Source organism: Nanorana parkeri, unplaced genomic scaffold, assembly GCF_000935625.1.
Source record: "Nanorana parkeri isolate BGI_ZX_2015 unplaced genomic scaffold, ASM93562v1 scaffold220, whole genome shotgun sequence".
Classification (NCBI taxonomy): domain Eukaryota; kingdom Metazoa; phylum Chordata; class Amphibia; order Anura; family Dicroglossidae; genus Nanorana; species Nanorana parkeri.
In genome coordinates this window covers 18,991-43,343 of record NW_017306488.1, presented here as the reverse complement: position 1 = coordinate 43,343, position 24,353 = coordinate 18,991, and the positions used below count along the sequence as shown (strand labels likewise).

The 24,353-nt window shown below is 41.2% G+C and overlaps 1 long non-coding RNA gene across 2 annotated transcripts in view; it reads right to left on the bottom strand.

The window, feature by feature from the left end:
• Positions 1–24,353, bottom strand: part of LOC108786642 — a 59,230-nt gene that overhangs the window by 17,836 nt on the left and 17,041 nt on the right. The window contains exon 3 of one of the 2 annotated variants that reach the window (XR_001941217.1): positions 10,561–10,659. The exons of the other annotated variant lie outside the window; for it this stretch is intronic. This is a non-coding gene — a long non-coding RNA (uncharacterized LOC108786642). Of the gene's footprint in view, positions 1–10,560; positions 10,660–24,353 lie in introns of those variants that run through there. 2 annotated transcript variants of the gene reach the window in all.

Genomic DNA, 24,353 nt, shown 5'->3' with positions numbered 1-24,353 from the left:
TATACATTCAGTTATAAGGAAAGAAAAACCAAGACAGACAGCAGCTCAACGGTCAGGCAAAAATACTATAAAAGCAATACTAATTATAGAAGGTCCACACAAAGACTTCAGTGCCAACAGAGCGCAAGTCAACATATGTATTCCCTAGTGGGCTGTAACGCCTACAGCCATTTTCGTATGTGCAGGTTGTTTGTTACTGTGTTCTGTTTAGTAGACTCCACAAAGTCCTTTCTGCATCTAAAATGGCTATATACCACTACATAGCCCAACACAATTTTAGGAAAGCTATTTTTCAGTGAGAATATATATATATACACATACACACATACAGTACTGTGCAAAAGTTTTAGGCAGTGTGAGAAAATGCTGTAAAATAAGAATGTTTTCCAAAATACATATTTTTATCAATTTACAAAATGCAAAGTGAGTGAACAAAAGAAAATTTTAAATCAATCAATATTTGGTGTGACTACCCTTTGGCTTCAAACCAGCATCAATTCTTTAGGTGCCCATACACTGTGCGATTATCGCACGATAATCGCGGGAAATCCCGCGATCGTACTTAATCGCAAAGTCTATGGCAGTAAAAACGGTCGCACGTCTTTTGTCTAAGCAGCATGTTCGAAATCTTAAGATTTTCGGCTGGTTTGTGGCATGCTCGGGAGACAAATGCCAAAAGGGCCGGTGTGCACACGTGCACACTGCCCGTTCAGCATTGCGGTCATCGGAAGCCCGCCCCTCAGCGGGGCGGGCTTGCGCAGATTGCAAGTACGATCTGCCTGTCCAAGATGGGCAGATTGTACGATTTTTAAATTACTTTACAACCATCGCAAGACTAAGGTCTTGCGATGGTTGTAAAGTGTATGGCCACCTTTACACTTGCACAAAGTCAGGGATTTTGTAGGATTAGAGTCAGGTGAATGATTAACCAATTATACCTAGCTGGTGCTAATGATCATCAATTTCATATGTAGGTTGAAACACAGTCATTAACTGAAACAGAAACAGCTGTGTAGAAGGCTTAAAACTGGGTGAGAAACAGCCAAACTCTGCTACTAAGGTGAGGTTGTGGACTGAGCACAGCAACAAGACATAAGGTACTCATACTGCAATGGGTCTCTCCCAGGCAAAGATTTCAAAGCAGACTGGGGTTGAAAGATGTGCTGTTCAAGCTCTTTTGAAGAAGCACAAAGAAATAAGCAATGTTGTCGGCTGTAGACGCAGTGGAAACAAGGCTAAGTAATTTAACTTTGCACAAAAATGAAAAAGCTGGAAAAATGTCAGAAGGTGCTCTAGACTGATGAGTCAAAATATGAAATATTTGGCTGTAGCAGGAGGCAGTTTGTTTGCGGAAGGGCTGGAGAGCGGTACAATAATGAGTGTCTGCAGCAACATCGAAGCATGGCAGAGGTTCCTTGCAAGTCTGGGGCTGCATTTCTGCCAATGGAGTTGGAGATTTGGTTAGGATCAATGGTGTTCTCAATGCTGAGAAATACAAGCAGATATTTATCCATCATGCCATACCATCACGGAGGCGTATGATTGGCCCCAAAATTATTCTGCCGCAGAACAATGACCCCAAATATACAGCCAATGTCATTAAGAACAAGTAGTCCTGGAAGGGATGATTTGGCCCCCACAGTGCCCTGATCTCAACATCATCAAGTCTGTTTGGGATTAGAAGAAGAGACAGAAGGATTTGAGGCAGCCGACATCCACAGAAGATCTGTGGTTAGTTCTCCAAGACTTTTTGAACAACCCACCTGCCGAGTTCCTTCAAAAACTGTGTGCAAGTGTACCTAGAAGAACTGATGATGGTTTGAAGGGGAATGGTGGTCACACCAAATACTGATTTGATTTGGATTTCTCTTCTGTTCATTTACTTTCCATTTTGTTAAATGATGAAAATAAACTATTAACACAAACACATTATGTACAAACATCCAGATATTCCTATTCTAGAGTGGGAAATCCAGGACTTGGTAACATCCTCCATATTCTTTTAGAGGTCTAGTTATAAATAATTCCCAGAGCCCTGCGAATATCTGTGAACGTTCCTTCTGTGCAAATAAAGGCAAAAACAAATGTTTTTAGTAGATTTGTTTTACAGGTCAAATGCAATTTGATGTAATATTACATTATGGCCACTAGATGAAGCTGAGGAGCATAGGAAATAATTAATTTTTAGGTCAAATATAATGTAATACTTTAAAGGAGAACTATGGGGTTAAGTATTTTCCCCATAGTTCTCCTTAGGGTAACGGGAGAACACAAACTAGCATCCTCCCGTCACCCTAGGCTTAGTATACCGCGAGCTGTAGCTCGCGGTATACTGAGGCGCCGCAGTTGAAGCGGATCCCGACAATTGTGCCGGGATCCGCCCAGCTGCGTGACTGATAGCTGGCTCTGCCTATCTAGAGGCAGAACCAGCTGTACCCTCCCCCGTCCGTTCCGCCAGTCAGCGCTGGCGGATCGGAGCAGGGAGGGGGGAATCCAGCCCCTCCACAGCAGAGGGCTGTGACAGGATCAAGAGGTGAGCGAACGCCGGTATGTGTTCGCTCACCTCCCGATCTACTGAGCCGACCTGTGACAGTCTCATTGTCACAGGTCGGCTAGAACTATGCGGTGAGTGAAAAGCACTCACCTCATAGTTCTCCTTTAATATGACCACTAGCTGATGAGCATATAAGAGACTATGGTGCATATGGACAGCTCAGTCATATTTAAAAAAAGAGAACTATAGCCAAACCTTTTTTTTTTTTTTGGCTGTAGTTCTCTTTTGGGTCATATGAGTACATTTACTAATGTAGACCTGTCACCAAAAGTCTTGATTCACCCCACTGCCAGAGCAAGCTGTGCCTGCCCCCTCCCGAGTCTATCCTTCCAATGAGTGCTGGAGGAACAAAGAGGAGAGGGAGGAGCCCCTGTGGGGAGCAATAACTGACAGTCAAGCTGCACAGTTCTCCAGTTATAGAACATTGCGTCACACGCCAGCTAAAAATATTTGTGAGAGTACATTTTACTCTCCCAGTAGCTCTTCTCTAAACACTGTGTTAACTGCTGTAACAAGAAACCAGAGGTAAGACTATGAAAATTGAGGTTGCTAGTATAAAAAGTCTATATGATTGAACACACTTCAATTACTAAAGGTGCCCATACACCTTACAACCAGTGCCCGACTTTCATCCTGCGATGGTTCTAAGGTAATTAAAAGCTCGTACGATCTGCCCATCTTGGACAGGCAGATCGTACTTGCGATCATCGCAAACCCTCCCCGCTGACGGGAGGGCTTCCGATGATTCCAATGCTGAGTGGGCAGTGTGCGCTTGCGCACACTGGCCCTGTGCGGCATTTGTCTCCCGAGAACGCCACTAACCCGCCAAAAATCGTAAGATTCTCGGCGGGTTTTCAAGCCTGCTAGGGAGACAAAACACGTGCGACCTTACAGTGGAAACGGTTGCACGCCTTCCATACACCTGCCGATTATTGTACAATCATGGGATCACCTGCGATTATCGTACGATAATCGGCAGGTGTATGGGCACCTTTAGACTGGGCTTAAATGAGAATGGTCTTCTTCTATATTAAATAGTAGGAAATGCGTACAGTGTAAAAGTCATGTTGAGAACATCATTAAAAAGGAAAAAATAAAGCTGCGGCATCAAGCTAATTTTTCTGTTTCTTCTTACAAAAAAAGAAAAACTATTTAAAAATGTGCAGGTTTCATAGATTTTAGGGTTAATAAGTGTGAACAATGACCAAATCTTGTTTTACAGATTCTGCTAGCAAGCAAAGTGCTGATATTTTTAGTCATCGGTGGCCATTTCCTGACCTGAGCTGGTTCAACTGCTGGCAGGAAGGTGTTGGTCACACTGTAAAAGTCCTTATTGGGCGTTGCCAGCTGTGTACAACACTGGCTAAATTCAGCCGTAGCTCCTCACAGCAACCTTTTTTTTTAGCCAAAGTGCACTCAGTAACTAACTGTTTCTGTGGAAAGTGATTTAAGGACAAGCAGAAACCACCAGTAGAAATATCTAGAAACCTGTCATTACTGACCACACTGGCTTTAGCTGTGAATGGAGCCACTTTACTGAGCTGCGAACATGTCCGAGACTTGGGTAGTATTTTTAGAAAGATCTGCTCAAATAGGAAAGACCATAATATTTTAGATATTTATGGAATGCAAACTTTCCCAGTAAAGACAAGTGAAAAACACCTTTATTAAACACAAAGGCATTTTCTGAGGAATCATCAGAAATAATTTAGGTGGAAAACATAGTATATAGACTTCATAAAAGATTCTGTGAAACAGACTGGAGTTTTCTAAACAGTTCATCATAAAAATGCAAAGAATATGCGTTTTTAGATCAAATTAGGTTTGAGTCATGGACAATATATTTATATATATCAATATATAGATTTCCCAATGTTATTGAGGCTGCTTGCCAGTCATTTCCATATTATCAGAAAATATTTTTTTCAACATGGACACTTCGTCCCCATTCACCTCGCTGGCGTTTGTAGCTCGTTTTTGTCAGCATGGAAAAGCTCCACACAAGCCAGTTTGCACCTCTTTTTGGGGAGATCATTGCGATATGACCCTTTTTGCTATTCCAAATCACGCTGATCTGCCCAAAAAAGCTCATGTACTTTTTTCCTGCGACCGGCTTTTTTTTCAGCACGACGCTATGCTGAGACGTGAACGGGCACTATAGAAGTCAATAGGATTTTTTGTGCGGAGCTTTTCCGTGCTGACAAATACGAGCTACAAGTGCCCTGGTGTGAAGGGAGACTAACGGTAGTAACACTTTGACATTCACATCAGTTGCTTGTAAAACAGTGTTACATTCATTTCTGTTGCTAACGTAGTGGTCCTGCATTGTATGTGAGCACCCGGAGAGGCCACCACATTCTGAGGGCCAAAGAGCGGAGAAGAGTGCCGGTTGCCAGGGCAGCAAGAAATAAAGGTACATATTTCAGCTTATTCCAATTCCCCTAGACAGAAGCTGAAGTCCAGGCTGCAGAAAAAGTTGCTCTTGCAGTGGGGCCCCATCCAAACTCCAAGGGTTACAAGGGTTAACTGCTTGTTTTGTCTAGAGGGATAGGAATCAAGTCAAATACTTACCTTTTATCTAATTTCTGCAGTCTTCCTATGCACTGTCTGACCTGTCCACTAAAGCTCATTATCTTTGCTGCCAGTCACAGCTTTACAATCACAATCAAGGACCAGTGGTCCTGCACTGTAAATGAGGACATCAAGGACCCACCCCTATCATGGTAGAGACAGACAGAGGAGAAGAGCACCAACTACTGGGGGAGCTAGGGAATAAGAGACATGATTGCTCGTGTGACATGAGCCTTGGGTATAAAATATGCTCTGAACCTCACTCTATCTTATGTATTAACATCACTTGTGGTAATCAATACATTCTTATGAAGGATTTGCATAAGGCCAGGTTCACATCTCCTACGTTGAGTAATGTGCGCGGGTTACGTTGCGGATTTACATGCAATGTGCCGAGTCAGCCCATTCATTTTTAATAGGTTGTCAACACACCCTAGCACAGCTAAAACTACACCTGATTCTTTTTTAGGGCCCATTCACACCACATCATCACCAGACCAGACCAGATTGTTTCTGGACCCAAAATGCATTCTAATGTATCCATATGCTATTTCTGGCCTATGTTCACACCAGCGCAGTCCGTTCCAGACCAGACCAGAAAAATACTGCACGTCTTATTTTGTCTGGTCTGGTATGCTCTGGAACTGCGGGCAGGTTCACAACATTTTCCGGACCAGATCTGGTCCGGAAAATGTTGTGAACCTGCCCTTAGGAAAGCAACACATGGCATCAAATGGTAGTTCAAATGAATGGCACCACAGTGCACCAAGACACGTAATGTACATTACTGCAAGGGAGAGAAGTAAACCTAACCTTAAAAATACTCTAGCCAAAACTTTTTTTTCCATGAGTAGCGAAGGGTTAGAACCTCTGTCGCTTACTGTGTCCTACTAAGGGTTTTGCATTGAAATTCATTAAAATGCATGCAAGCCCACATTGATGTATGTTGCAATGGACTTTGCACTTCAAATCAAGGCATCTAAAAATGTGTATTACAATGTGCATTGACATGCATTTCCATTAACTGCAAAGGAAGTGCGTTTGTGTAAAAATTGACAAGTGTGATAGAAGCCTAAATACTGTCCCCATAGAGGATATTCCATTTCACTTCATTTTCTGCTTCACATTTGTCACATCTACACGTTACTATAACACGCGGTAACAAACCGTGTGATGCATTCACTTTGAATGTCACCCCAGCGCATCCACAGACACCACCTACTCAGCAACCAGAACGCACAAAATGCAAAAATCTGCCTTTATTTTGTTTCAAAATAACTTTGTCATGCTTTTACTAGAAATGTTGTTTTGGTGTCAAAAAATATGGCAAACTACAGAGCAAAAGACACACTTTGTATGTGTGTGTAGTTACACACTTTGTATGTAACTTTGCATATTTACTATAGTAAAGTTGTTTTTTTAAATGACCATTAGTTATCATTGAAGCCAAACGTAAGTAAAAAAAAAAAAGTAAAATCAGAACTGTGTCTTTATTTAAACATTTGTTCACCTTGCAGAGTCTTCTTTTGCAGTGCTTCATTGCAGACTGCAGAAATCAGGGCCAACAAGTAATGTAATAACAGGGACATTCTATAACAATGGAGAAAAGAAAACATGGGGGTGTATCCCACAGCAGCCAGACTCCTACTGTCGTTTTCTAACCTACTACAGAAAAATGCCAGCTGAAATCTGACCGATTACTGTGGGTAACACCTCCAGTTTTCACTTCAGCAAACATCCTGTGGGGGTGATTCATGAAAGCTGAAAAGAGGAGGATATTCAGAAGTTGCCTGTATGAACCACACTGTGGATGATTTTTTTTTACTTGTGTAGATTAAACATAAAAATGATCTTACTGGCTCCAATGGCAACACCTCCAGTTTTGTTTTTTCTTTCTGTATCACTTCCTACTTAAGGTTATTTCAGTGAGATAAAATAAAGGAATGTGTACTGTACAATGCAACGAGTCCACAAAGTGCATCATGGACTGGACAGGGCTGTGTGACAGAGTAAAAGAGGTTGTGGCTGTATTTGAAAAATAGAATATTTTACACTTTTCAGTACACATTTGTGTTGACTGGTATATGGAAAACCAACATGCTTGTGTGGTATGCAAAGCTATTATGCGACACGTTTACTTACAGTGAATGAAAGTAAGGGAATTCCCTGGCTATTCCACAGTCCTCAGGTTAAAGTGATATTAAACATTAAAGTCAAAATGTTTTTAAGCTACTGCAAATGCCGATGAAATCACTTACAGTGGATGCTGCTTCTTGATCTTTAAAAGTTTGGGTTTCCTGCAGAGCACTGGCCCGCATATCCAAAAGCCCTCTTAAATGCACACATGCTTACCGAATCTAAACAGCACCAGAAATAGGCCCAGATATATTTGACACATTTATTATGCTTTCATATGAACCAAAATAAAGGAAACAGGATTAGGTTTATGAAGTTATACAGGGTAATTGTGGTACGCGAGTACCCAAAATGTACATACCCAAATTGATGATGTTCATGCCCTCAAGACAACTAGCTAGGCTCTCAATATAGATTTATGTGCTTAGGAAATAAATCTATATCTTTTAAACTAGAGATCCAATACATGAAAAGAGGCTAGTAATCCAAAAAACAAATTAAGAAAAAATTAAAGTGACATTAAACTCAGGGGTTAAATCTTAAAAAGTGTATTCAAGTGCCTGAACTAGGGATGCACCGATACCGTTTTTTCGTTATCGAGTACCAGTACTGATTATTTTTATTTCGTCACTCGCCAATACCGAATACTGATAGTGGCTCTAGGGAAGCCTGGCGGGGTGTGATGACTCGCCGCCCAGCTTTCTGATTAGCCATGGGGCCGCCTTTCTGGCCAATCGGGAAGATGGGGGAGCAGGTAATGACTCGCAGCTTGGCTTACTGGTTGGCCAGCTTCCCGGCCAAACAGGGAGCCGGGCAGCAAGTCATTACATGCCACCCAGCTTCCTGATTGCCCGGGAAGCTGACTCTATGCTCCCTTGTCACCAAGTGCATAGAGCCGGCTCCCCGGCCATTCAGGAAGCCGGGTGGCGTGTAATGACTCTCTGCCCAGCTTCCTGATACCAGAAGTTCCTGTATCGGGATAAAGCATCGGGAGCATTTGGGCAAGTATGAGTACTCGCCCTAATACTCAGTATCAGCAACGATACAGATACTAGTATCTGTGCATCCCTAGCCTGAACTAATAACAAAAATGTATCTTATATGTGTATCACTTGACTGTAGATCCTCAAATCATCTCTGAATTTGTGCGGACACTATCCTTCCTTCTGGGCGGGGTGGCTACATTTGTTCCCCATGGTCCCTATTTGTGTTGTAAAGTAGCTCCAAGCCTGCTCCTGTGAGGGACTACAATCTCAACACAAATTAGTAAACTGGCTACATTAAGGCCTCGTTCACACCATTCTCAGTGCTTTCCGGCCCGATTGCATTGCAGTGAATGGCATCACAGCCACGCCCTCCGGCCGCAATGCGATCGGCCGCACGGAAACGCAAGGCCTATCAATGCCTGCGGTCCGGTCTGGTCAGAAAAAATGCTGCAAGCACTATTTTTTTTTGTGTTCCCGTGCGGCCGATCGCATTGCAGCCGGAGGGCGTGGCTGCGGTGCCATTCACTTCAATGTACCGCCACGCCCCCTCCCGCAACACAACAAAGTGAGCTGGCCGCAATGCAATCCAGTGTGTTCCCGCCACAATCAGGCCGGAATGCACTGAGGATGGTGTGAATGAGGCCTAAAACACACTTAGGGATCATGGGGAACAAAAGTAGCCACCCTCTATAAGGCAGGACAGTGTCAGCACCAATTCAGGGATGATTTGAGAATCTATTGCCGAGTGATACACAAATAAGATACATTTATGTTAACAAGGTACCTGGATGCATTTTTAAGATTTAATTCCGGAGTTTAGTATCACTTTAAGATCTGAACATATTAGCTGTCTGTAGCTCAGCCCAGCTAGCAGTGATCACTAGTGTAATGGAGGACACAACACTAATTGCCAGTGTTACAGACAACTGCTAATGTGACTGGGGTACTCCAACTATCCCGGAGTTGTTGTTTTTTTTGACCATTATCATTGTAATTTATTTAATTTCATGATTTTTAATGAAAATATATTTTGTTATATAGAGGAGGAGGGTGTTAAAGAAATTATTCATTGAGGGTGTCAACTTTTTTTTGTAGTTTTGTACAGACGAAGGATTAGAACCCATGTTAGGTTTTCAGATCAGATAGATTTGCTCTTACTTACTTTCACAGTGACAACTGTTTCACTAGGCAGGAAGTGAGAAGAAATCTCGAACACCACCAGAGACAGAAATAAAATGCTTGTTTGTTTTGTAGAGTAGGGGTGGCTAGAACCCATGCCAGCATTTTTTTTTGTACATTGAAGCATTCACATCAGGTGGTTTTAAGCATTGCTAGGGGTTGGTTAATCCTGGATTTGCACCACATGCGTTGAGTTTAGCAAGCGCTGACGCAGCCCAACAGATGCGGTGTGTGGGCCCTTTTTGTCTATGTCGCTGCTGCAGACCTCACCTAACTTCTTGTCTGGTATAACTCTTGCAAGGATGTTAAATGATGGAACAATCTAAATTTCGCCACACATTACAATCTGTTTGTACAATCTCCTTTTGATCTGCCTGATTGAATGCAAATTAATTGCATTGTTTATATAGGTCCTCATATTACATACAGTTCTTTTTCAATAATCGATTATAATCGATTATGTCGATTAGTTGTTGCAGCCCTAATGTTTGGCAAACTTAAGTTGATTGTACAGTCAGGTTGTAACGTGTATGGTGTCCCTAAAAGAGCACTGAATAGATGTAAAAACCTCATAAGGATTCTAATCTTTTACCATTATATCCACAACAAACCAAAAAAGCTTTGCTGGACACTTTAAAGGAAATCTATGCTGAGGGATTTATGCAGGCTGACATGTCTGACCTCATCCAACTGAAATTGCTGATTACCTGGCTGCCATGCTAATCCAGTATTTAAAATACTTTCTGAGAAGAGTTTAAAAATGGCTTGTGTGCTACATACTTGTTCCAGGTCAGTGGTGCAGGCAACTAGTGTATTCAGGTGGTGGTGGTCAACATATAGCTCTCAACAAATTGTTCCTTTAATGAAATAATATTGAATATAGTAATTGTAACTATAACAAAGAGAATAAAGAAATCTGCACAACCGAACTCATAATTTTATGTTAGACATCAAAATACAAAGGATCATATATGGTGATATGGTTTAGGGTATTTTATACATCCTAATGCCACAAAAATAAGACAGACACCTGGCAGAACATAATATTCAATCATTTAAAAAAACCCATATGAATAGCTGCTTACCTGTATCTGCTTCTTGCATTTGGATGCAGTTTAGCAGAAAAGCTGATTACCTATATCTGGTTTTGTCCTACTATATTCACAAACCCCTCTGCCCGTGACACAATGACATTTATGTATTCTTAGGATCTTACATGCCATAGCAAATTCACTGGAAAAAAACAGAAAATACAAGCATTTCAAAAAACTAAAAATCTGAATTAAGCCAGCACGAAATGAGCAAAGGTATTATATGTAGTTTATATCTAAATACGTCATCTCAAAAGGTGCTATGGTAAAGCTAGTCTGATCCCTTGAGGGACTGGCTTAAAGCAGCATGATCAGAGTGTTTACAAACAGAAAACTCTTTCTTTTGTATTACAGCTTACTATGCAGCAGTTGGACCCACTCCAATACTGGTCAAAGCAGGGAATGCACTTCCCTGAGGTCACAGACATTATGGACAGAGTCTGTCTGGGTTTCCACAGTAAGGAAAGAGTTGCTTTTAAATGTGCTGACAAGGAGAGCAGTTAACAAAGAAAATCAAGAAACCAGATAAGAGAACATATTTTTACACAAAACAATTTGCACAGAATATAATTTGCATTATGCTCAGGATTGTAAACTAGTCATAGAGCTGAAATACATGCATTTTGGTCTTTCCACATCAGATTCCAGCAAAAAATGAGAATTGGGGAATTTATATCTAACCAGAACATAACGATAAACATTCTGACAAAGGTGGCATTGGAAAATTCAATTGTGGTTATGGAGTGTTCACTGGGTAGCATTGAAACAGCACTGCTAGAACACAGGTTTGAGGCTGCACTAAATACTGTTTTTGCCTATCCCTGGTCGTTTAACTCGATGTTTGCCAAAAGGTTGAATGAGGACAACAATACTGCCTTCTTAATGAGATGCAGCTCTCCCTGAGAGGTAGGGAAGATGCTAAATCGGAGAATCATTGTCATGTCTCCATAGCAACAGTGTCACAGAACTCGTACTGCATCCTGTTGTCATGGCAACAGGATCCTACTTAACCCCCTGTATTCAAAACAGTATACAGATCCAAAGATTGGTAACAACCAGGTCATTTCAAGACAATCAGAAGCATTAAGCCTTAAATCAATAAAATGCATATACATTTTTTAAAACATTAAATAGCCAGTATTGGGTACTATGCTATACATCACAATGAAAACTTTTTCATATATTCAACAATGCATGAATTTGGTAGGCATGTCGTCATGCACTAGTGTACCGGGTAAACATTACAAAGAGACTAAGATGTTTCTCAGCACACAAAAGGGAATATAGGCATTTATACAGAAAGATGAGATGGAACCATCAACCATCAAAATGTATTCCAAAGTGACCATTCACACCAATATTGGTATCTAGCCAATTATTAATCTCTACCTCTGCCAGTGTTTTCCTGGGAGAACATTATCCATTGGCTGGAAAAATCTGACCCAGTGAACAGACTGTGAGATCTACTAACTGAAGTCTAATAAAGCACAAAGACAATGATCATTAAAAGGACCCCAACTTCCACCGTTAACTTAATACAACAGTGCTGAATGAAAATGAATTTTGGACCATTTGTTGGGGACACATAGAGCTTTCTTTTCCACTGTTTTCTTTTTGTTTTTTTTTTATATATAAAGAAAAAAGTACCGAACATTTTGAAAAACAAAAACAACTGTTTTTCCTACGGTATGTTATGAAACATTTATTATTACCCAATTTGTAAAATATAAAAGATGGGGTCACGTCGGGTAAATAGACGCCAAACATGTTAAGCCTTTAAATTGTGAGTGCCGCGAAATCGCAAAAAACTACCATACCCAAAATTGTCCATAGGCGACGCTTTAAAAGCTTTTACCGCTCATCAATTTAGTGTTAACAGTGATTGATGGCCCTAAAATTATTGCTTGCACACTGCATTCGTGGTGATATGTAACATGTGCGGCGCACCCGACACGTTTGTGTGTGGTTTTTTTATGTGACTTTAATTATTTAAACTTTTTTGTTTGTTTGTTTGTTTACCGATTAATCGAACGTAATAATCGGCGAACTAATCGATTATGAAAATAATCGTTAGCTGCTGCCCTACAGTTCAATCATCTATGCTGACTGCTGGGTTCTAAACATGAATGGTTAAGTTAAGCCTATGGAGGGGGAACGGGGAAAGCACACTGCAGACACCTTTGACACCAGCTCATCTAGGGAAAAATATTGGTAATCAATGTTTTCCAACTTGTCCAATCAATTATTCTGCCAAAAGGCCTTATCCAGCAGTGTCTGCTAGAACCCAACAGAAAACAGATTACCTCCCAATTTAACCAAATCTAATGTTTATGCCTACTTTATACTTTAACTTTTTTTATGTTCAGGGATAATCAAAAACTTCATGATCAGATCAAATTTTAAAATGTTGGCATGCACTAGTTTACTCAACAATAACATTGTATCCACTTTGCCAAAATGATTTTCACATTGCTTGTTCCAATTTATCACAAGTACAGGGACCCAAATATTCATAAGCGTTGCAATTTCCAGTACAATTGCCTGGAATGACCGATCAGCCTTGGATGATGTTATTGTACAGCAGGTCCATTTCTCAATACATTAAAAAAATTAACTCAAAACTGTTTTTACTCCTGATTTCTTCCCTACTTGCTGCCCAAGTATATAAGAGACAGAGAGTCCCCAATCTGCTGCTTATGAAGCAGTTTTGGGATTTTGAGCTCTGAACCCAGAAATGCATAACAGGTGAGCAGCGGGAGGGAGGGGGCAGCAGCACACAGTGGACCACTGCTGATATGTAGAAGTGATTGGGTGGCTGCACAACTGCATCACTCCTACTTTAAAACTATCAAGCTGCAGTGTCAAAAGAAAACTAATCTGCAGCCACTATTGCAGATGTAGTAAGTATAAGGCCCTACCTAAAACCAACCATTTAAGTTACATCCAGTCGGAGGAGCCTCAAACTTTGCAGTAATGGTGACATTTTCTTGATCAGACAATGAAAATGGCAAAAAAAAAAAAAAAAAAATTAAAAAACCCTAATGCACTGCAATGCAGTAAAATGTAAAAATATTTTCAAGAGCAAACTAAAGCCTGTATTTTTAAAACACATATTAATCCAATTTGTATAAGTCTTACTAGGGGGTAAGTGCCCCCTAGTAATATCTTAATCTGTCTTGAGGGATACCATCTCTAAATCTGTTTTGCTCAGGGCAATTTTAGGCTGGAACAAGTGTGATATTGCATAGAAAAGATGTGGTGTGTTGCGGCTAAAATTATATACAAAGAGAGGGAAGGCTATATATAGGAAGAGAAAAGTAGAACATTCTTAAAATTGCAATGGTTCACGTGTTTTCATACTTATTTCCTCTTTTACTGGGGTTTTGGGTATAAAGGTAGATATAGGAAATATGCTTCTTTAAGACTGCACTCAAATGAGTAATCTCAGAACTATACACGTCATCGTGTACACCTGTACTAAGATTATATACAATATTTTATAATGGGACACTTTTATTTTTAGTAACACACTAAAAATAAAACACTAAGAAGACAAGAAGATGTATTTATGAAAATAAATAAACACAGCAAATCACTACAGCTCTTGGCAAATGGTCAACGGTAAAGCAGGTCACATACAGTGAGAAAAATATAAAATCCAAGGCCAAGACACTTGCCAATATAAAAGCCATAACAAATATCTTGGTAAAAAGCTATAAAACATTCTGAAATGAAATGATAGCATAATATAAGGGTTAAATCTTACACCCATACAATTCCGTTCCTCTCTAATGCTGCCACCCCTAAAATGAACCAGGAAGAAAAGTGCATCACTTGTATAAAACATTAACAAAGGTATGGAATGCTTTTTAACCTGTTAATGCCTAAAAGATATAGATCTATGTCCTAATGTCTGGTGCTAAGGTATAGATCTATGCTCCACATTTAAGATATTTAAAGTGCACATACCCATGGACATGCCACGCTTCCCCACAGGGACATGCACTGCAGCCACAATCACAGTGCTGGCAGCAAAACACGTCAACTCCCAGCTGGCGAGATATTTAGTAGAGGTGCACCGAAATAGAAATTTAAAAACCGAAATAGAAAAAAATTGTCAGGCCGAAACCAATACCGAAAATGTTTTTATTTTAATTTTTTTTATGATTTTATTTTTATTTATTTTTTATAAACTTTTTTATATTTATTTATTCATTTTTTATTAAATATTTTAATTTTTTACTCTACTTTTAGGGGCTTCGGGGAAATATTAGGGGTCTAAACAGACCCCTGATATTTCCCTTTTAAAATAGAAAAAGAGATTGAGAACACAGAGTCCTCAATCTCTTTTTCTGTGTCCCCTGTTATCAATGAACAGGAATCCTCTATGAGTGTTCCTGTTCATTCATAACATGAGAATATAGTATGTTTACTATAACCACAATCATGAATGAACAGGAGGGGATATAGATCACTTCCCATTCATTCATAATTGAGGATATATTAACCATACTATGTCATCAATTATCTACAAACACTCAGCGATCACTGCTCGCACACTGTCACAGGAGGCTGAGTGAGCGGTGCGAGAGCCCAGCCTCCTGTGACAGTGCTGTCTCCGCCCCCACACCACTCTGCCGCACTGTGATAGGCGGCCGAGCGGTGTGGGAGAGACACCGGCCGCTCACAGCGCTCTTGTCCCGCAGCGCTAGGCCGGCTGTCACTTTCTCTCCTCCCCGCTGGGACACAGAGCAGCGCCCAGAGGGGAGGAAAGAAATCACGGCAGGAAAATGGCACTTTCGGCATTTAGCCAAACGTGCAATTTTCGGCCAATATGTTTCGGCGGCCGATATATCGGTGCATCCCTAATATTTAGCAGTTGGAAGAACACCATTTTGCCAGAAAATCCATTTACTTCTGCTCCTGTCAATAGATAGAGAGTAACTGAGCAGTAAAAAAAAGAAAGATCATCTAATGCCTAGCAGTAGACACTCGCTTCATAAAGGCAAAAAATACCCTTGTTCATAAAAGGGATTAAAAAAGGTATTCAATAACCATGAAATTGAATAAAATGGCTTTCATAAACATTGGAGGAAAAAACAGGAGCTTTAGCTAGTGTATCTGATCACACCTTTCATTTCTACTGATGGTTGCCAGTAAAGGCTACATTTTGACTATGTGCAATTCCCCACTTCTTTCATTTACCTTTTTAAAGCATTCTTTACTTGTTAAAAAATGTTTTCCAAAGTAAAGAACAAAGAAACAAATCTTCACAGATTACCAACAAAAATTCAGGATGAAATATAAAGACAACAATAAACAAAAGCAAAATCATAGGACACAATGACACTTTTCTAGTGCACAACTAATCTTCTGCAATTTGGGCAATTTAGAATTATATTACCCTAACCAGTAAAATGAAAAAAAGAGAACAAAATGGGAAACCCTAAGAAGAAACAACAGCAAATAAAAAAAAATTATAAATCAAAACAAATTTTAAAAAAACTGCTAATGCAGAAAATTAAAAAAAATGAACAAAAGACATAAACTAAATTGGGTCTTTGCAGCCATCAACGAACTTTAACACCTAGGGGTATATGGTAACGAAAACATATAACTGCATACATTTATGGGCAATTTTGAGAATTTTAAACATGCAGTTTAAGTTTATGCACTTTTGACCCTTTTGCTGCCAGAGCAATTTTTTGCATTTTTTTCAAACATAATTAAATGCACATTTTAGGCCTGAAGATTACCTAAAACTCCACAGAATCATATAGTTTCTGAAAGCACAGACCCTGTAGAGCAGGGGTGCCCATTAGGTCAATTGCGATCTACCAGTCGAACGCAACGCGAACACTGGTAGATCGCGATTGGCTCACTGACCTGTGCTTGTCATCCCGCGGTGCTAATGCGGCTGAATTTGTCAGACGCTGCAGACGGGAAGGGGCGGGACACCTCTCCCAGTCTGCACATTCGGCCACAAGAGCAGCGCGGGAGTACAGGACACCGCACCTGAAAGGAGACCCAGAAAGCTGCTGGAGTGCAAATAAGAAAAGACAGCCAGAAGAGAGCAGATCGAGGGAGAAGAGAGACAGCAGAGAGAGAAGGGAGACAGCACAGAAAGAAGGGAGACAGCAGAGAGAGAGAGAGGAGAGACAGCAGAGAGCTAGGAGAGAGAGAAGAGACAGCCAAGAGAGAGGGTTGGTTCACACCACAAAGTCTGTGTTCCAGATCGTTCGGCCTCTGGAACACAAGTCGGCCGGCTCCCTGCGTTCAGGGGCGGGAGGCCGCACACACACATTAAAAAAGTGCCTGCGTTCCATTAGTGCGATCTGCAAAAATAGTGCTATTAGACCCCAATGTCTCCCCTGCCCTCTGCTACACACAGATCAAGTACAGCTGTTAACCTGCCCACACTGGCAAGGAAGGTGACAGCTGTGAACCCAGAAATGCTGATAGCACAGTGCTTCCGGATATCACTGATTGGAGAGCAGATCGGGTAACATCCCAAAGTCATCTGTTGTGGTCCCAGGCTCTCCGAAGGAACGGGAGACCCTAGAAACCATGGTGGACATTACCAAGGCTGTACAAGTGACTGGATGGCTGTAGAGCTACCCAGATCACTTGTATGTGAAAGTTGAAAAATGGTACCAAGATCACCGCTGATGCTGCAGCTGTAATCTTGGCATAACCACCTAATGTCTAAGATGTACGTCTTATGGTCCTTAAAAAGGAGAACTATGGGGTTAAGGCTTTTCCCCATAGTTCTCCTTAGGGTAACGGGAGGACACAAACTAGCGTCCTCCCGTCACCCTAGGCTCAGTATACTGAGACGCCGCAGTATACCGCGAGCTGCTGCTCGCGGTATACTAAGACGCCGCAGCTGAAGCGGATGCCAACAATTATGTCTGGATCCCCCCAGCTGTACCCGCCCCCTCCCCTGTCCGTTCCGCCAGTCAGCACTGGAGGATCGGAGCGGGGAGGGGGGAATCCAGCCCCTCCCCCTGTCACGGCAGAGAGCCGTGACAGGATCGAGAGGTGAGCGAACGCCGGTATGTGTTCGCTCACCTCCCGATCTACTGAGCCGACCTGTGACAGTTTCATTGTCACAGGCGGCTAGAACTATGAGGTGAGTGAAAAGCACTGACCTCATAGTTCGCTTTTAAGTGGCTAAAGAAATCTTACAGGTTAGTTTTTCAAATTAAATGTATTACTGTTTAACCCCTTATTAACCATTGCATAATCCTAATCAGTCCTATATAACCTTACTTCCATTAGCTATTATTTTTCTGCCTTTTTTTAACAATTATATTTATTTTTTCATTTGTATTTGTTTTGTTAGTTATTTTTGTTAGTGTTGCATAACAAGACACCTCATTGAAAGTGAGTTTCAATGATGTACCAGACACATCATTGAAAATGATAGTAAAGTAAAAATGTTTTGAAGCTATTTCAAATCACTTAAAATGGACGCTGCTCCTTAATGTTTAAAAGTTAGTTTTCTGCAGAATCAGTTGGTCCCCTCAATGGTCTGAACGATTCACATTAAAGTGCATTGTATTCTCTGTTTAGAGCGGATCCGAACAGCCGCTCAGGTTTGAATGGAGCATAACAGTCAGTTGTTTGGGGCAGAAACTGACATGTACTCTGCAAAGCAGAATTTGCCAATGCTGCTTAAATTAATGATAAAAGTAATATATGCAGCTACTGTGTCATGTGCTGTTACAAATAAACATACTATTCAGTTGCATAGAATAAAATGACGTATTAGGCAGGCACAGAAGAAAAGCAAGCCATCTCGAGCCAGACTTAACACAATCTGAATATACATAACAAAAACCACAAAACTACGATAACCTATATGTGATGACATAAGACATAATGACTATAAGGGGTACGTTAAAAGGGAGAGAAGAAAAAAAACCCATAAGCTGTTTTATATATTTCATTTTTCCAGTCTTGGTGTGTGTGGAGAGGAAGTACCTATATATAGCTGGGTTTCCTCCCTCGCAATTCTCTCGTGTGCCCACGCACCCTCCTATCACAGTCTATTTATAGCTGACTGAGAAATATCTCTACCTCACACTGTAGATGGTGGATGTGGTCAGAAAGAGGGGAAGTTCAGGGTGCAGTAATATGACAGTGACTCACACACATGTAAGCAGCTGCAGTCATTCCACCACGTTTCACTTTGTAGACAATAGCAGACGTATGTTTGTGTTCTGTCTATCACTGACTAACATCCTTTACCTTTTCTATGTTGTTTTGTTCTGGTGTATTTTTTTAAAATGTATTTTTCTTCCCACTCAAGCGTCCCACTTTTGCCATTCTGTCATACTTCTATCATCCTTTCTCTGAATAATGCTACATACCTTTTACATTTTATACACCTGAATGCAAGCTTACCAATAAGGTAAACGGAAATATTCAAAAGTATTAGTAACCAATAGCAACTATTCATCAATTTCTTAAAAATATGTTTATTGATCTTAAACAGTTATACAAAAACAGAATACATGAATTAAAAATGTATTTAAGCGTAAAAAGGTCCCTTTCACACGGTGCCTACATTCTGTATCAGCAGGAGATCCATAGACTTTTCCCTACTAAGTCGGATCAAAACAGAAATGGCTGTCATATACAGTACGTGACATCGATGTCCATTTGGTATCCATTCTGTTTTTTCCTTCATCTTGTGATGGGAGGTAAAACAGGACACATGTAGTCCTTATGGGCTGCCAGGTGTAAAGGGTTGTGCATCTGTTCAGATCAGTTTCATTTGTTCAGGTCTGCAAAAGCGGCTTGGACACAAACGTATTGAGTTCGGTCCTTTGAACCTCAGTGGACACGGATGTAAAGGGACGCACATCTGTTTACATCCGGCAACCCATAGGAATACATCACAGTCCACTTTTAATCAGTCTAATCAAAGGTCCAAACTGGACTAACTGCACAGCCATGTAAATGGGACCTAAAAGATTACACAAGAATAGGCTGACCATATGTCCCGTTTTAAACGGGACAGTACCGTTATTTAATTTTTCCCCAGTCCCGCCGTTTCTTTAAAAAAAATCAATTTCGCCCCGTTTTCCTTCTTAGGAGTGCGCTCTGAGTCTGCGCGCCTCCTTAACCACCTCCCGTCCATGGCCATTCGTGACGGGAGCGGGAAGCCGTCTTAAGAAACTGTCAGCCATGTAAACAGCAAGCGATGGCTGTTTACATTCAAGCAATCGGGCGTCTCTAGCGATGCCCGATCGCTTGTAGTAGCTGCTGGTGTGCCGAGATCCACCGTGCCCGGTGCGGCTAGGACCGCCACGGCGACACTGTCAGTGGAGATCAAAGGGAGCTCAGTACATGAACTCCCTTTGATCTCCTCTCTGGTCCCCGAATGCAAGAAGTCATGTGTATTACAACACTTCCTGCATTCAGTGTCTCTCTCCGGTTACAGATGCAGGTGAGAAGCTGATGAAGCAGATCTCCGATTCATCAGCTTCTCTGGGGGTCCCTAGGTAACATTAGGGGTCTTGGAGATACCTGATGTCTCCATAAAGAGAACCTGTTATGTGAATTGGCTATCACATAGGGGATTTCTTAGTCCCCTATGTGATAGCAATAAAGTTTAGTGTAAAAAAAAAATAAAGAAGCTAAAAAAAAAGTCACAAAAACTCTGACCTGGAGATGGAAGTCTAGGAAGAATGAAAGGAGTTCTTCTCAGCCAGAGCCAAAAGGAGATTTACCCAGCAGAACCTTGCGGGGTAAAAAGACTACTTTTACCTACCCATGACCTTAGGACAGCTAATTCCTCCCCCAAAAGCTGTTCTCCTGCATTGGGGATCCTCTACAGATATATTTTATATGCTGGTTCTGCTGACCAGTGCCACATGAGCCTACACATCTACACACAAAGTAGCTCCAGCCTTGCAAGCTGACAGAGGGTGTCAGCTAAACAATCCATGCAATAGCATAAGAGCCAAGGGCAATAGTTCCAGCTGCCTCAGGACCTCAGTTTATGGAAATTGAATTTTCGTTGTGTGCAGTACGCTTGGTTCAGACCGTCAGGGTCTGACAGACTTCCATAGAAGCCACTGCCTGCTGCAAAGTAGGACTAATAGTTGCCACAGAGGCCTTGAGCTTTAAGCCACCAGCCAACAGGGTATTTAAAGACTGGAACATCCTCCAGCGACATGGTCAGGAATTTGTTAAGGCAAGAGATTAATGTATCAATCCATTTCCTCAATTGTTAAGAAAATTGCTTTGGAGGAGTGAACATTTTCTCCAGGTGCTGCTAATTCAAACTTGCAAATGCTGCCACCAGTAGCATCAATTTTTCAAAGAAGGAAGGGAGACATTCCACAACCCGTTGGCTTTGCTCACTTTAAGCATACACGTTAAGGGCTTCTAAAAGGACTTGGTCACTCCAGTGTGGATATGCGACTACCCTGGACCTGTACAGCATCCTGTGGCTAACTTAATGCACTGCACTACGTGCCAAGGTGGGCACCGAAAGCAGGATCCAGTGCCGGAATCGGCATTTCAGGTAGCCCTGCGACTTCCTTCCAGTAGGGTCCAGCTACTACTACTATTATGTCTGGATCCGCCCAGCTGCGTGAGTGACGGCTGACTCTGCCTATCTAGAGGCAGAGCCAGCTGTACCCGCCCCCTCCCCCGTCCGATGCCTTCGGCAGCTTTGTGAATAACCCCCTAAGGTTATGTGAAACATAAAAAGAGTGATGGTAGTAAATGACCAATCGGTACATTGTGACTATTTTTTATTCCATTTTATTATTTTTCCATAAATGTTTCAACTGGCTGAGAAAATAAGTTGCCAAAACCATAAGCCAAATCTGACTGGTAGAAATTATGTTGATTTTTGGATTTTGCAAAGGTATATGCCACTGGTCCTCATAGCAGTCTAATACAGAAATTAAAAAGCAAGGACTAGGAAAATATATTTGTACATGGATAAACAACTAGTTAAAAGATAATAGGCAGTCAGAACATACTCACAACTAGCTGAAGAAACATGGATTAGTGTTGAACTTCGTTTTTTTTATTTTATTTACTGATCTGGTAGATTAAATAGAATGGAATGTACATTCACGTAGAATTATTGAATTCAGAAAAATTGTGACATATTAAAAAAGAATGATCATAAGTGTAGTTAGGTGACAAAATGCAATGTTGAAAAATGTACAGTTGAGCACCTTGAGCCATAGCAATAGAATTACTTTCTATTTTCTCAATAAAATGCAGTTGAGGAAAACAGAGCTGGGTAGCAGCAAGGAAGGTAGCACACTCAATCAAAAGTTAACAGCTGCAAAATCAAACTAAATCTAAGGCTGCATAAAAAACATATGACACTATTATAGTATTGCCCTTGTATATATCACTTTTAAGGATACATTCTGAATATTGAGAACAGTTTTGCACAACATCTTGTAAGAGGGACATAGGAATTATAGAGAGAAACATAGGCAACCTAATTTAAAGCAGGGATGGAAAATCTCATCTACAATGAAAGGTCATTCAGGGTAAGGTGACAGTATCTCTCTGAAGGAACCCCAGTAAACCCCACATATTAACCCTTTCAGCACTCCCTCACCACTCCTGCATCCATTGCAGCCTGCAAAAATACACAGTGCTTCCTGGTATGGGGAGGACAGTGCTCAAATCTAACAGCCAACTGCTAGGCCAAAGCATTGCCACATGACTCATGAAGAGATTGTGCCCATTCCCTTAGTGTCTGACACTAAAGATTTTACTGCCAGATGCAATAGAGGCAGAAGTGGCAAAGGAGCAAACAAAAAGTCAACGTACTGCGTCGTAAGGGGTGTTTCAGCTCTAATTGTAGAAATTACACCACACTTGCTGAAACCCCACAAAAAACAACTGAAATTTTCTAACCTGTTTATTTACCTTTAGTTGCTTGAATATCAGCACAATTTCATGTTTCCCAGATATGGTTTCTGAAAAATAGCATGTTGTTCTTATGTAGTGCCCTCAGTGGAAGGAAGAAAGAGCTAAAAGGTACAGGGGCTGTAAAAGAAAAGTGGTATGATGGGGATGTTGATGGAACAAGGGGGTAGAGAACGCATTACAATCTCATCACGGGGGACAAAGGACATCAGAAACATGTTTGATAACGTTGGGGGGATAAATGGATGGTGGAAATTGCTGGGATTTTAACAAAAGCCTGCAGAGGGAGGAACGGAATGGAATTATGAATGTGAGCGTTAGATATGAAAAGTGATAATTTGTATATGTTATAGCTAAATAGCTAACGGAATGAAAATACATTCTCTATCCTATTATGCCTGCAAGTCAGCCTTTGGCCTCATAGTTAATGCAATAGTTTTGGCCACAAGGAGCCAAATACAAAGATACTGCTGTAAAAGAAAATGCTGGTGGTGCCAGATTTGTCTATGTAAGAAAGTTGACCCTGTTCAATGCATGATTGCTATGGCTAAAAGTGTTTCACACACTGGTCCAAATTAATTTAGACTTTACAAAAGCAACTAAAGGAGACACGCATGTAAAACCTACAATAGGCTGCAGGGCTTAACAGAAACAGATTCTTAGCAAAGTGTTCACACATCAAAAGTATTGTCTTTATACCGTAGTATGTCCATGCTGATTCCCCTGGTTAAGAAGGGAATTGCCTGGTTTGACCTCTTGCTGGGGTCTATCAATAAGGTGAGCACCCCTATATCTGGTGTGGTGCACGTGGTGCATTTGGTGAAGGAACAAGTAATATTCATCACTATTGCTATATTTGGACATCTTTCGCGGATTTATGAAGATTTAAAGACTTTACACCTGATTGATTTTTTTTCACTGACATTTGTTTGAGTCACTGTTTTTTAATTTTTTTTTTTTTTAACTCTTTATATCTGATCATTGTCTTAGCTCGGCACATTTAGTTATTCATTTTCCACGTATACACACTCACAGTGGGTGTACATTCCAGTGCCTTGTAGCTGTTAGCTTGCTTATTGGCGCAGTTCATTCTTTATATTGTATTATGTCCATGCTGAGGCTGCAACGTTTGTTCCTGTCATTTCGGCCTCCAAGTGGGTCCCAAATGGGTCGAGCTTGAGCTATTCACAAGAATCCTGAATGTTTTAGTACAGACAAGCACTCAGCACACTTTGTACTGGAAGCCATTTTAAAATAAACATTCGTGGGTTACAGCCCTTTACTATCTCTCTAAAGGTGGCCATACACTCCACAACTATCGCAAGACTTTAGTCTTGCGATGGTTGTACAGGGATTAAAAAAACGTACGATCTGCCTATCTTGGACAGGCAGATCGCACTCTCGATCATCGCAAGCCCGCCCCCCTGAGGGGCGGGCTTCCGATGACCGCAATGCTGAACGGGCAGTGTGCGCATGCGCACACCGGCCCGCTCGGCATTTGTCTTCCGAGCACCGTTCTAACCAGCCGAGAATTCTACGATTCCCGGCTGGTTTTCGAACATGCTGGTTCGACAGAAGACGTGCAACCGTACAGTAGAAACGGTCACACGTCTCCGTTCACACTGCTCGATTATCGTACGAAAAACCGATCGCATACGATTATCGTGCAGTGTATGGGCACCTTTAGGCTACAGTCTTTGTTCTTGTTACTAGCTTTCCTGCACAGGCTGCTATTGAGTCAGGTGACTGCTAAAGCACTCAGCAAAGTTGATCCAATTAAAACGTGTACTAAGTATTGTGTTGCATTCAAGTGCTCAGAGGTTTCAACAGCGAGAGCTCAGTACTCTGACCACATTTGCTGGAGACTAGAATTGCTGGTCACAAAACACATTTCTTAGTAACAGAAAAAAACCCTTA